Below are 14,678 nucleotides of genomic sequence, written 5' to 3' on the forward strand. Positions count from 1 at the left end.
TTGCGACAAGTTGTGATTGAATTGGACATGGTGTCGGGGGCTAAAATTTAGACAGTCCCCCACATTGTTTTCGTTCTGGCGACGCCCCTAATTGTCTAGAAACGAATATTTTGCTTGCAGATTTCTGTACAAACGATTGTGACAATTTGTGGTTGAATTGGACATGGTGGGTGACTACCACTTAGACAGCCCCCACTTGTTTTCGTTCTGACGGCGCCCCTAATTGTGTACAAACGAAAATTTGGCCTGCACCTTTCTGTTCAAGCGATGTAGAAACGATTGCGACAATTTGTGATTGAATTGGACATGGTGTCGGGGGCTAACATTTAGACAGTTCCCCACATTGTTTTCGTTCTGGCGACACCCCTAATTGTCTAAAAACGAAAATTTTGCTTGCAGATTTCTGTACAAACGATTGTGACAATTTCTGATTCAATTGGACATAGTGGGTGAGTACCACTTAGACAGCCCCCTCTTGTTTTCGTTCTGACGGCGCCCCTAATTGTGTACAAACGAAAATTTGGCCTGCACATTTCTGTTCAAGCGATGTAGAAACGATTGCGACAATTTGTGATTGAATTGGACATGGTGTGGAGGCTACCATTTAGACAACCCCCCAGTTTTTTTCTTTCTGGTGGCGCCTCTAATTGTGTACAAACGAAAATTTCGCCTGCACATTTCTGTACAAACGATTGCGACAATTTGTGATTGAATTGGATATGGTGGGGGACTACCACTTAGACAGCCCTCACTTTGTTTTCGTTCTGGCGGCGCCCCTAATTGTGTACAAACGAAAATTTCGCCTGCACATTTCTGTACAAACGAAGTACAAACGATTGCGACAATTTGTGATTGAATTGGACATGGTGGGGGACTACCACGTAGACAGCCCCCACTTTGTTTTCGTTCTGACGGCGCCCTTTATTGTGTACAAACGAAAATTTCGCCTGCACATTTGTGTACAAACGATTGAGACCATTTCCGATTGAGTCTGATAAGGGGGAGGGGCTGTCTAAATGGACGTCTCCTTTTCACCTCAACTGCAATTAAATTCTTCCTCGAAAAAAAACTGTAATCAACACTGTCAGTAGCTACGTCCTCGACTAATATACCTTTACAAGTAAAGCTTTATTTTCGTATATTTTTCAACAGTTAACCAATTTAAAACTATCGCAAACAAGAATATGTAGTCAACTTGTTAAATACTTCGCTCCGCAGGAACCCGTTCAGCGCGTGCAACAAGCAAAAACAACATGTTTGGCGTCTCACAAATGACAAAGAAAAAAAAAGAAAACCAAAAGCAGCACGGCAATGCCTTATCGCAGTCAGAGCAGACAACATAGTTTCGGTCGTCACATACGCCAATGGACCTACAAGCGGTGTACAAAAGTTATATAGTTACAATATACGTTGTGTCACAGTAGTGCTACAGGCGGAATGTGCACGAACTACAAATGAATATGGTTCTTACAAGTATCAGTCACTGTTGAACCCTCCTTACATTCTACACATCCTTTTTTCTCCCAGTTTTTGACCTTCACAAGCAGAAGTACCAGGCTTTCCGAGTTCACAACCATAAACTGTTTGCGTACAGAGTACGTTTTCAGTTCTTCGAATGACTCTGCGCGCGAAGAACAGGGGTGATGATCGGGCTACCGAATACGGCAGTCAGAAACACCCGGTTGCAATAATAATTGTAAAATACAAATATAGAGCCTTGACAATGCCGTGAGGATGAATATATATATGTGTGTGTGTATACTTTTAACAAACGAGTATGTTATTGCAGTGCCACGCTTTAAAGCCACATTCCAGTGACGTTCTGTCTGTTCTTGGCACTTTTCTCGTGCGCATATTTATTAATGTATAACTACACAATATATATATATATATATATATATATATATATATATATATATATATATATATATATATATATATATATATATGTGTGTGTGTGTGTGTGTGTGTTTGTGTAATAACTAAACTTTCATATCCGGATTCATGTTCAACACAAAATAGGCCTATCTTGTATTCAGTTTTGCCCCAAATATTTTCAGACCCCCCCATTGAAATTTCTGAATACGCGCCCGGGTCAAGCTCGTTGTTGCGAGTCTGGATCATGTACAGTACGATGTTGTTTACACATGGCCACCATTATTTGGTACTCTTACGGCCACAACTATGAGTTTGTTGTGCACGGCAATTGCTAGTCGAACGTTTCTCTTCGGATTGGAAATAGTTACTTCCGATGATGAGGATGTTTCTGATTGAGTTTCATAATCTAAAGTGCCACGTCGATCTCAATCTCGATGCTGGAACTACTTCGTATCATCCCACACTTTTGGAATTCGATATCTCAGGAGCACTGCATCTCACCACTCTGGTTTCTTCACAGTCGTATTCTATACATCGGAAGATATCGATAGCAGTCACGTTCGGGCAAATTCATGAGGAGAAGAAATTGAGGCTAAACCTGGACCCACTACTTCCCTAGTTGATAGATATGGATGAAGATTTTTTTATTTTTGGGACGCTGAATTGATTGTAGAAAGGAGATTGTCGTAATCTATTATTAATTTTGGTCTATAACCATAAACGTTAAACAGGAAAATGGTTTAAATAAATGGATAATGGAGAAGATGGAACCTAATGGGACGCCGAATATCGCTTCTCACTATCTCTTTTTACAGTGATGCCTGTCGACAGAGAGGCGGAAGAGCGTAGCCGGTTTGTAAAGCTTCTAATAAATATAGCATAGCTTGGAAGACTGAAAAATGCTTTTCTCTGTCTCAGTCTTTTTCTGTTACTTGTTGAAGAATAGACATCAATCAATTCAACATCATCTCGTACCTCCTCATTTTGTCTCGCATCAAATTGTAACAGTTAACTATTGCATCGTGTATCCTAACGATCTCTGCGGGTATTATATCGTACCCTATTTATATCATATCGATAATTCAGCTTGAAGATTACGCATAGTCATGCTCTACTAAATACTGAAATTATCTTCGTAGTACGTTTCCTGAGTGTTGTCATACGCTCTAACTAATACATTCATATTCGAAATAAAAAAGTTTGTAATTACATGAGGAGTACGTATTAACCTCTTAATCTGGTATGTAAAGAGCGGAATAAGTTTTCACTTAATTCATATTGCCCACCAACCTAAGGTTCAGAAGAAGAAGAAAACACGTAAAGTTACGGTATTTACAGGCATATTTAAATACTAAAATTTTATACATTACAAATAAAGCCTGCTATTTCATACTACTGAGTAATAAGTCTTTTAAGATAGTTATTGATTATGCATAACACAATTACATTAACATATACTCAAAACTCCCGTAAACGAAGTTTCCTTTCATGCCAAAGTCTTTGGATTTTGTTAAGAAAGTTGAGTAAGCATGTTACTTCTTCCTGTTTCCATGTTTGTCAGAAAATGAAAGCAAACCAGAAGCTAAGCCCTGGCATATTTTTTTTATATTGCTTGTTATACAGGGTGCTTCAAAACAATACCGACGAAGCTTGGGAAATGATTTCTGACACTAAGATAAGACAAAAAAGGGAGTTAGGCTACGGACATATAATTTAAAGTACTCACAGACTACCTCTATAAAAATATTGAGGAAGTACCGCAGGATTCTGAAACATGTGTATTTGGATAGGGAACATACTAGTTCGTAAGCGAAGACGTTACCCGACTACGATACGCCCCATATTATTGGAGCTATGGACTCTTCATTTTTCATGTTTTTGGCAGTCTATAACTCCGAAACGAAGCATTTGTGCACCCAGGTTGAGTTATACTTTTTTCTTATCTCGGTGCCAGGAATCACCTTCCAAACGTTGTCCGTGTTGTTTTGAAAAACCATGTATAAGCTCCTTTGGACACAATCTTAACTTTACACAATATTTTATTAAAACGAAAATTATATTTAAATGTTAATAACAATATTGGGATTCATGCATATCTCATAAACCATGCTGGGTACGACTGTCCTTGCTAGTGTCACTAAACGAAGAATTGAATAAGAATGTATTCCGGTAACAATTTCCTCTTAACAAGTGGTATAGTTCTCATACGACATCCTTGAAAACTAATTTTTGCTTTCCAGCTCTCTCGTGATTGGGCAGTTAGCATACACGCCATTAGCGTGAGAGACCCGCGTAAAACTCATTGCAAGAATTCATGTGGTTCTTATCCCACTCTGAGCTGTAGATCCGCGTCTGATTTAGCCTCACAGCTGAAAAGAACGCTAACTAAAATGAAAATCAAATATGTATTTCCTTTTCGATTTCTTTCTCTTTAAAAGTACAATGGGAAGTGAAGACATTGTGTTCGACAGTAGCAAGCTTAATGGAAGTGATTATTTCAGAGGGTTTGACCAGAGTAATTTACTTAGAAGTCATGCAAGAGCCTAAGCTCTCTGTTTCATTTTTACTCTGCTCGATAGCTGTCCGCAGGGAATGAGGCGAGACAGAAGATATTTGAAGGGTAATACTATCTTATCCGAAATACAAATATCATATGCTTACTAACAAAATTGATGTGTCTATAGACGTTCGCAACCGAGGGGACCATTGGCTCTTAATGATTTTCGAAAGGGGTCTCGTTCTTCGAAATACATATTAAAACGTATCAGAGTTGTTTACTTAGCTTTACCCTGATACGAAACAATAATGGAAAACAATCGATATTAGTGTCGAATCCATAGTTTTTTCGGCCCACAAGTTGATTGGTGACAGTTTAGATGCCTTTCAAGTTCAGGGTCAAGGCACAGATGGAGAAAGACCTCTTAGCTCCACTAGGAGGTGTGAGAAGTTGGGAATGTATAAAAATAAGGAAAAAAGTGACCTACAAGGGACTGTCAAAACGTTGTAGTTTTGGAATTTGTGATGCACCCTTAATGAATCGTGTATATTATTGTCCTTGGATTGCCTAGTTATCATATTAACAAATGTTAACTGGTTCATAACAGGCATTGTACGAGTAGCATAGCTGAACGGAGGAGTATGAGACGATCACTTGACACAAAGTCAGAGATCGAGGAACAAACAAACGACAAGTTCATCTGCATTTTAGTGAAATTGTGCTTCAGATACTTCGATAGCTTTGAAAACAGTTTAGCACCATCGTTTGATTTACTCTTCCAAAGTTAAAGATGATTCTTTTCCGTTTCGCCACCATAGAAGAAATTATAATCAACGCGGTTCCGAAGTTACCAAAACAGGCATTTCGTAGCTGTTTCCACCAATTGCAGGAGCGATGGAATAAGTGTGTGTGTTTGTGTGTTTGTAGGTGTGTGTGAGTGTGAGTGTGTGTGCTTTTTAAATCTGCATCTTATATCATCTATATTTTTTCTATTGAATAACGTTACAGGAGCTTTATTCGTATTCCATTTTTTAACAACAAGAACAGGACGTATAACTTCATTTCCAATCACCTTACTTTAAGAGTAATTTTAACAAATTTTAATACAATTTATCCTGATATTGAACTTGAACATTTAAACATGAAAATGCTTCGCTTTCTCCCCGAAATAAATTCCTCTGTATGCCCCAATCCTCTTCACATCTTCAAAACAGCTTACATCGAGATTTGGACCCTTTGGGTTTCTCTCTCTCTTATATGAAATATGTGTACTCTAACCATTGAAGACATTAAAACATTATTATTATTATTATTATTATTATTATTATTATTATTATTATTATTATTATTATTATTATTATTATTTACTTAACAGCTTAAAATCATCTTCGTTCAAACTTCTGATCTCACAACGCATATACATGTGTACTCCACGTTTGCACACGACATAAAACCTAAATATTAATAGATCAATATAGTTAATGTCCAAGCCTCCTATTATACAAATTTCCCACCCAAACCTCATTCATCAAACCCACAATATAAATGTGCTTATGACGTCACAGGTCACGTGTCATCCATCTAGTGCTCAAGCAACGGCGTCTGCATAGCAACAGGCCCGACTACGAGAACGATATAAGTCTACGAGTCCCATGGGAAATTTCCCACGGACACAGGATACAATACACCTACTGAAATCAAAATCATCTACAATCTAGAAATAACTGTTAGACAGAAAAAATATTTTGCACACAATATTGATCTCTTTATGGTTGTGAGAGAAAAATAGAAGCAATCCAGAAATAATACAAAAGATAGATAGGAGCAAATTTAATATGAAATCATCATGATGAAAACAAAGTTATCAGATCTTCAATAGAATAGTTAGCATAGAAATCAGATTAGAATGTCATCAAGTGAAGCATATGCTTATTTCTACTTGGAATGAAGAATAAGCTACGGTAGGTGCAGTAAAATTAATTGTATACTGTAGTTCGTATTTTAACAAAAGTTGAATTGAGTTGATTTTGAATTTAACGTCCCGTTCAGCAGCGAGGCTATGTGAAACGTGGAACTCCTGATTAACGGGCATCCCAACCATAAGAGCTCCCACCGCCTGTAGATTAGTAATAACTTGTAATCGAGTAGATTGACGTATAAGACAAGACGAAACTGAGGAAAGAATATAAGTGTGTGTAATTGTTGCGAAGTATGAGCTACAGAACAAGAAGAAAAGCAGAGAATGGGCGTCTTCGAACTATGTACTTGTAGAAAATTGCAAATTACATGCTTGAATACAGTTTAAGATGAATGAGTTTTGGAAATTGTTTAAGAACAAAGGGAAAACACTGAAGACAATCGCAGAAGGAAGAGACGTATCTATTATATATTCCTGAATCACGCTAAAGGTTATGGAGGGGTTGGCGGGAACCAAAATAACCAGAAGGACAACGTGATTGAAATATACAATCAAATATTGCTAACTATACCGAATAAAGCTACAAGAAATTGAATAGTTTGTCTAAGAATAGTGAAGAGCAGCGGGTTCCTGTCACCACGGGTTCCTGTCACAGTGGGTTCCTGTCACAGTAACGTGGGTTCCTGTCACCACGGCATGGCGCGTCCTCAGGTTGCGGATTGAGGAGAAGGCCTCTAGATATAGAGGTTAGCTGCGAATATACTGAATAAGCAGTCGCGGACAGCTGACTAGGAGTGGTCCTCCAGCTTGGGGGTTTGGGTAGGGCTAACAACCTCATCCTCTAAAAAAAAGCACTTGTTCAGAAATATTCACAAAAGCCTCGGACAAGGACTGATAACTTGGCACGACCTCAGCAAAAGAAAATGGACATGAGATTTGGAACATGGAATATTAGGAGTCTTTATAGGGCAGGCGCGTTAAAATCCCTAACGAGTGAGTTAGAGAAATACAGGATGGACGTTGTAGGAGTTTAGGAAGTTAGGTGGGAAGGAAATGGATCTGAGAATTCCGGAAATTTTACCTTCTTTTACGGAGAAGGAAATAAAAATCACCAGTTAGGAACAGGGTTTTTCGTTCATAAACGTATATTACCAGCAATTAAACGGGTTGAATTTGTCACTGACAGACTTTCTTTTATTACTCTTAAGGGACGGTGGTGTGATATTATTGTTTTAAATGTACATGCCCCAACTGAAGATAAGGATGACGATATAAAGGACAGTTTTTACGAAGAAGTGGAACGGATATTTGACCAACTCCCGCGATACCATATGAAAATTCTATTAGGGGATTTCAATGCGAAGGTAGGACGAGAGGATATTTTCAAACCGATTATAGGGAACGAAAGTCTGCATAAGGAAAGTAATGACAACGGTGTTAGACTCGTGAATTTTGCAACATCCAAAAACCTAATCGCGAAGAGTACAAAATTCCCACATCGCGACATTCATAAATACACTTGGACATCACCAGACGGGAAAACACATAATCAAATTGATCACGTTTTAGTAGATAGAAGAAGGCATTCTAGCATAATTGATGTCCGGTCGTTTAGAGCGGCTGATTGTGACACTGACCATTACCTGGTAGCAGCGATAATACGAGAGAGGTTATCGTTGAATAAAGGTAATATTCATTGTCCGAAAACGGAGAGATTCAATTTAAAGAAATTAGAAGAGAGCCAGGTAAGAGAGAGAAACCAGATTGAAGTTTCGAATAGATTTTCGGCTTTAGAAGATTCGGAGTGCACTAGTGTTGAGGATACCTGGATTGAAATTAGAGATAGCATTAAAATTTCAGCAAAAGAAAAATTGGGATACGCGGAAGTACGTAGGAACAAACCATGGTTCGAGGCAAAATTACGCTGGCAGAAAACAGGCAAAATTACGCTGGCTACAAAATCCGAATGAAATAACTACACAAAATTTCGCAGATATCAGGCGGAAAACTTCCAAAACATTTAGAACAAAGAAACGCGATTTTCTGAAAGCTAAAATTAAGGAACTTGAAGATAATAGTAAAAATAAAAACATCCGGGACATGTATACGGGAATCAACGAATTTAAGAAAGGCTACCAACCTCGTGCTTATATATTAAAGAAATCTGACGATACAGTTCTCACTGACACGGATAGCATCTTAAATAGATGGAAAGATTTCTTTGACGATTTGCTTAACACGCAACCGAAAACTAGTGTGCGTGGAGAAAAGGAGATACACACCACAGAACCGTATATTCCAGAACCCAGCCGAATAGAAGTAGAAACTGCTATAAAGAAATTAAATAAACACAAATCTCCGGGTGTAGATGAAATTCCGGCTGAGTTAATTTTAGCTGGAGGCGAAAAATTGTGGAGCAAGATACACAAACTCATTCTCCTTATCTGGAACAAGGAAGAATTGCCACAAGAGTGGAAAGAATCAATCATTGTTCCAATTCACAAGAAAGGCGACAAAACTGACTGTAATAATTACCGAGGCATTTCTCTTCTGTCAACATCCTATAAAATCCTTTCAAATATTCTATTAGCAAGACTGACCCCATACGCAGATGAAATTATTGGAGATTATCAGTGCGGATTTAGACGGAATCGATCAACTATCGACCAAATACTTACCATTCGCCAAATACTCGAAAAAAGTGGGAATACAATACCCCGGTACATCAACTATTTATTGATTTTAGAAAGGCTTACGACTCGGTTAAGAGAGAAACATTATACAACGCTCTTACAGAACTTGGAATACCGAGAAAGCTAATTAGATTAGTTAACCCGTAAGTACTATGGACCGTCTCTCAGACCGCTGTGACTTTTCATATCATTATATTTTCCACAGTCTCACTACTACAAGTGGATCTTTTCGTCTACCTTCCTGTCTAGCAAATGGTTACGTATTGTGAAGTTCGTGTTATAATTGATCCCCTGTGCGAGGCGCTGGAGGGGTCGAGCGGTCTCACAGACGTACTATAGTAGTTACGTGAGTATTTTGCTGTTCAGTTGTCTTTCGTTATCTACTGATTATTAGCAGTTTTGTGTCTCATCGTGTGGCACGTCTTGCACCACACATCAAATAATGACCCAGAGACTGGAAAACCTGAAATAATCACATTTTATAACGAGTAAAGGCGGAATGGATACTCTAGACAAAAATGTACAGATTACACATCAAGTCGTCGAACAAGACGATAGCCATTGACCGTTTTCTTTATGCTGGTGGATGTTGCGTGTGCTGTCAATGCGTATGTCTTGTATCAAGTCTACGCTAAGTCCTCAGTGATGATTTCATGAAAACGTTGGCAAAAGGACTTGTTAGGCCTCAGATAGAACGTAGATTGTTCATCGGACATCTGCCACGAGAGCTGAGTTTTTCAATCAAGATCATACTACAGGTTGAAAATGAGTTTCCCACCATCCCGCGCAAGGAGTTCAAGAAGAAAACATAGCCTTCTGTCTACTGAGTTGTAAGCGGAAAGCAAAGATATTTATTCGTGTCAGCGGTGTGGGGTACCGATTTCCTTGCAGTGCAGAATAAAAAAAGATGTAAGTGCCTACCTGAAGAAAGTGCATGCTGTCAGAAAAGTTAGTGCGGTACTTTCTTTACCGACAAAACGTATTTTCTTTACTTTCTCCATCATATAAGAACTAAAAATAAGTTTTATTCATTACCTTTACACTACAAAAAATGTAAGAATACAACTATAACATTACTTTCCTGTAAGTTTAAAAAAGCTAAAATTCAATGTTTTTTTTCTCCGTTTTTACTGTATTTTTTTATTTTTAGTGCATCTATAAGAACAGTGCATTTTAAATTAGTATGATTTTGACTACGTAGAAACGGAGAAAAAATTGAATATTTCAACAATTACAATTTTAGAATAACAGTATAGGCATTGTTGCAAATTTTGACTATGTTCTCTTTCTCATTGTTTTAAAAATATAAAGCTTTTTTTACATGGTAAAATTACTATGTTTTATTTTTCTATAAGCAACTAAGATATGTAGGATATCATTTTAAAAAATATGCAATGAAACTACTATTCAGAAAATGTGAAACAACAATGCGGTCTGACAGACCGTTCCATAGTAGTTATGTGATTCTTTTTGTCCATAGTACTTAAGGGTTAAGTTTTGTTTAAATGAATTCCAAAGTAAAGTCCGGGTAGGAAAATTTTTGTCCACGAGCTTTCACGTCGAAAATGGCCTGAAACAAAGAGATGCGTTGTCGCCATTATTATTTAACTTCGTTCTGGAATACGCTATAAGGAAAACCAAAGATAGCAACCAAGGTCTAGAGTTGAACGGTATTCACAAGGTTATGGCATATGCTGATGATGTAAATTTAGTAGGTGATGATAGGAGAACAATAGAAAGAAAACAGAGATCTTATTAAACGCTTGCAGGGACATGGGTTTAGAAGTAAATGCAGATAAAACTAAATACATGGAAGTGCGTCGGGACCGTAATACGACAAATTATGGATGCGTTAAAATATTAAATAATACTTTTGATAAAGTGGATAGTTTAAAATATCTAGGATCAGTATTAACAGAGGAAAATCATATTCACGGACTAAAAGCAGGGAATTCGTGTTACTATTCGGTTCAAAATCTCTTGTCGTCTCCAATTCTGTCGAGGAATTTCAAGCTTAAAATATACAAAACGGTAATCATGCCTGTTGTTCTGTATGGTTGCGAAACATGGTCACTTACTCTGAGAGAAGAACATAGGCTGAAAGTATTTGAGAACAAGATTCTGAGACGAATATTCGGACCCAAGAGGAACGGGGATGGGGAATGGCGGAAACTTCATAACGAGGAACTACATAACTTATATGGTTTACCCAACATTGTTAGGGTCGTGAAGTCTAGGAGGCCTAGGTGGGCGGGTCATGTACCTAGAATGGAAGAAAGTAGAAACGCTTTCAAAGTCTTGACTGGAAGACCAATCGGAAAACGACCATTAGGAAGACCTAGGCGCAGATGGGAGGACAATATTAAGATGGATCTCGCAGATTGGAATACAAAATAGAAACTGGATGCAATTAGCTAAGAATAGAAGTCAGTGGAGAGCTTTTGTGAACGCTGCATTGAACCTCCAGGTTCCATAGGCCATAGAGTTAGTTAGTTAGTTATAGTGAAGAGCAAAAAATTGCGTCAATCCATTTGAATTTGTGCTTTTTAAGAACAATAGAAAGAAGAAAAAGAAAATCAAAATGATATCTAAGACTAAAATACTGCCTAGCAAGTTGTAGACAAGGTCCATTTTATAGCAAAAGTGTCACAAAAATGTCATATAAGCATGTGACATATTTGTGTCATTAGCCACTGATCGATATTACATTACTATTTGATTTGATCTGTAACACATAAGCATGTCGAGTTCTACAAACCATATGCCTGTTTTAAATTATTGTTGGTTTATTACACTGATAGTTTCTCATGTATATGCAGATTGGAATCCACAATACTTAAAAGTAAGTTCATATTTTGTATCAATCTTCATAGAAAATACATTTCTTGAAGCTTAACATACAACATCTCACGTTATATTAATTTTAGTACGGTAAACATTGTATTGATTCAGTGCATCGGTAAACCAGTGAATGATATGGTAAAATTGAGTGTTCTTAGTCCAGTTCATATCAATTCTTATTGATTGATTTTCTAATATGTATCGTAAACCGGAATACTCAGACATGTTACATCTGTAGTTGTTTTGTATGTTTGTATTCGTCACGGTGTCACTAAGTATAGTTTTTTCTACAAGATAATAACTGGTCTGCAGTGACTTATACTCTAGACAGAAGTTTTGTATTATGAGTACAGCAACGGACCGCAAAAAAGAAAGAAAGCTATTATAACTGCTATGCAAATTATTGCTAAAATTAACTGGCAGATTTTGCACTGTGTTGAGTTGATGCGTTTATACCTTGCAAACTAAAGGAGATGAATGATTAACGAAAATGATCGTTTTCAAATAATTAGTATAACAAGAGCATGGAAGAAGACGAAAGGACCTCAAGAGAAAATACGTAAACACGCATGGCCTGGGATCGAACCAGGTATTAGAGACAAGAGATCAGAGTCCAGAGACAACGCTCTTCGACTAATTCCTGTTCTAGACTTGCAACACAGATTGTTTACATTAAAATTGCGCACTTAGCACTACTCTATCAGTAGGCTCCAAAATTGTCAAGGTTTTCCTAGTACGTATAAGGAAGGAAATTATTCCCAGTTTGGAAACCAAGGGCAGCAAACAGAAATATTTAATATTAGAGATATACTATAAATACGAAAGAATATGCTTCATGATTTCATGCTTCTTTAATAGTACTATAATATTAAATTTTAAAAAGCCTTTCTTACGTGCACACCTAAGAAAAAAGTGTCTACAGTAATCTTGCAGTTTACATCGATGAAGGGAAACATTCAGAACTGGAAAAAAATGTTAAATAAAAATCTGTAAGTAAACATTTGTTATATGTTTAAAATAATCCTACCAAAATATTCTGTCAATCTGAAGTGTTTTTATAAAGAGCTGTAGGCAAAGATGTGCCTTATATATTGTGTAATGTAACCAACACAATCTAAGCGAAATATGTAAAGCGAAGTTCCCTGCACGAAGAAAAACCATTAGAGTTGCATGATTCGATATACTGTCGTGATATCACATAAAGTGCAATTAAAAATATGGCACTTAAAGGGGACACCGAAGTTCCATTCTAAAGAATTATGAAACTCTATTAGCTTTTGAAGCTATAAATATTTATACATGCAAAGTGCTTTCAACGAAACTTAGATAATAGATTATAATGGACTATAGTTGAAAACTTTGTTTATTGAAATACAATACATCTTATTTAATAGTTCGCAAGATATAGAATGGGGGGATATGGCTTGCGAAATCAATTTCCAGTAAAATACTTTACACTATAATATAACTTCTGAAAGCATATTACTAGAAAATAAGATCAGAAATTGTAAATGTGAATATTACCTATGTCTTCCATCCGATCAATTCTCCAACCTAAACATGCACTTCAAGAGGACAACTACTAAGGTCCCTTAGAATATCCCACTCCCAATCAGATCTATAATGTTAGACATAACAACAAAGATTCCTAGCCACCGAACTAAATTATTTCGCTCGCACGGATGAATTCAATATTATATATGTAGGGTAACGCAAAAGGCTTTATCCTAACAACCTCCTAACGTCGTGCCTATAAAGCATGGTAATATTCGAAGAGTGACGTTCAGAAGTTGCTACTACTCATTATCCAGAATGAGTAGGTTAATGTTTAAGTGAGAGGAAATTATAATAAACTCTATAATACGTTTCATTAATGTATTTGTCAAAATAATTTCATAGTGTCTGAGTGTATCTTCTGTGTGAATGTTGCCTAACAAATCAGATCACAAATCGTAAACGACTGGAAATTGACTCACGATCAACACTCATAGCTGAGGTACACATACCTTCGTAATGCGATGAATGTCTGGACTGATGATTCTATACTCCTCAGCTCTGGGTCTCCTGGACAAGGCTGATGGCTGTGTGTGGTCTCCAACGGAATGCCAACTAAAGACCAGCCATTACTATCGGACTGTAGTTGTACTTCAAACGTAGAGTAGATCACCCTTGATCTGCTTATGGTCGTGATTGATCTCAGACCACTGCTAGGCTACTAATTGTTGATGTCTGAACGTAGTCTGATTCTCTGATTCAGATTCTTTCCCACACGAGGTTTTTGTTCCCAATTCCAGACGCTGGAATTTGCTATGTCGTTCAACTGTGTTTACCTCAGCTATTGCTGAAACATTTGTTTCAACCCGTATCACATCGTGACCAAATTCCCAGACTAACACTCTCTGCAAATCTGAAAGTTGTGCCACATTCAAATTGTGTCAATGTTAAAAGCTAGATTGCACATTGATGATATTACAGTTCCTGATTTTCATCTTTACAAAAAAAAAAAAAAAAAAAAACTGACGATTTAGCGTCTCGCCATGATTTCAATAACAGCACAACGTAAATATAAGCATGTGTAGCAACTTTACATAAACAAACAAATGCACGTGTTCATATGACATAACATAACATTATCACAGTAGTTTAATCTTCTCAATTTTAATTATAATAAATCTTTATTTCCATCACCAAAAATAAAATCTTAAAATCCATATACCTCTACAATCCTTATGTTTTTATATTTAATTTCAAGATTCACCAAGAATAGGCATATCATCTGGATCAGAAATTAACAAGGAAACCACTTAGGGTGTGTTCTTTGTTGCTTATTTCATTCACTTTTTACTTACTA

The sequence above is a fragment of the Thermobia domestica genome, chromosome 5 (assembly GCF_964235325.1).
Source record: "Thermobia domestica chromosome 5, izTheDome1.hap1.1, whole genome shotgun sequence".
NCBI lineage: Eukaryota > Metazoa > Arthropoda > Insecta > Zygentoma > Lepismatidae > Thermobia > Thermobia domestica.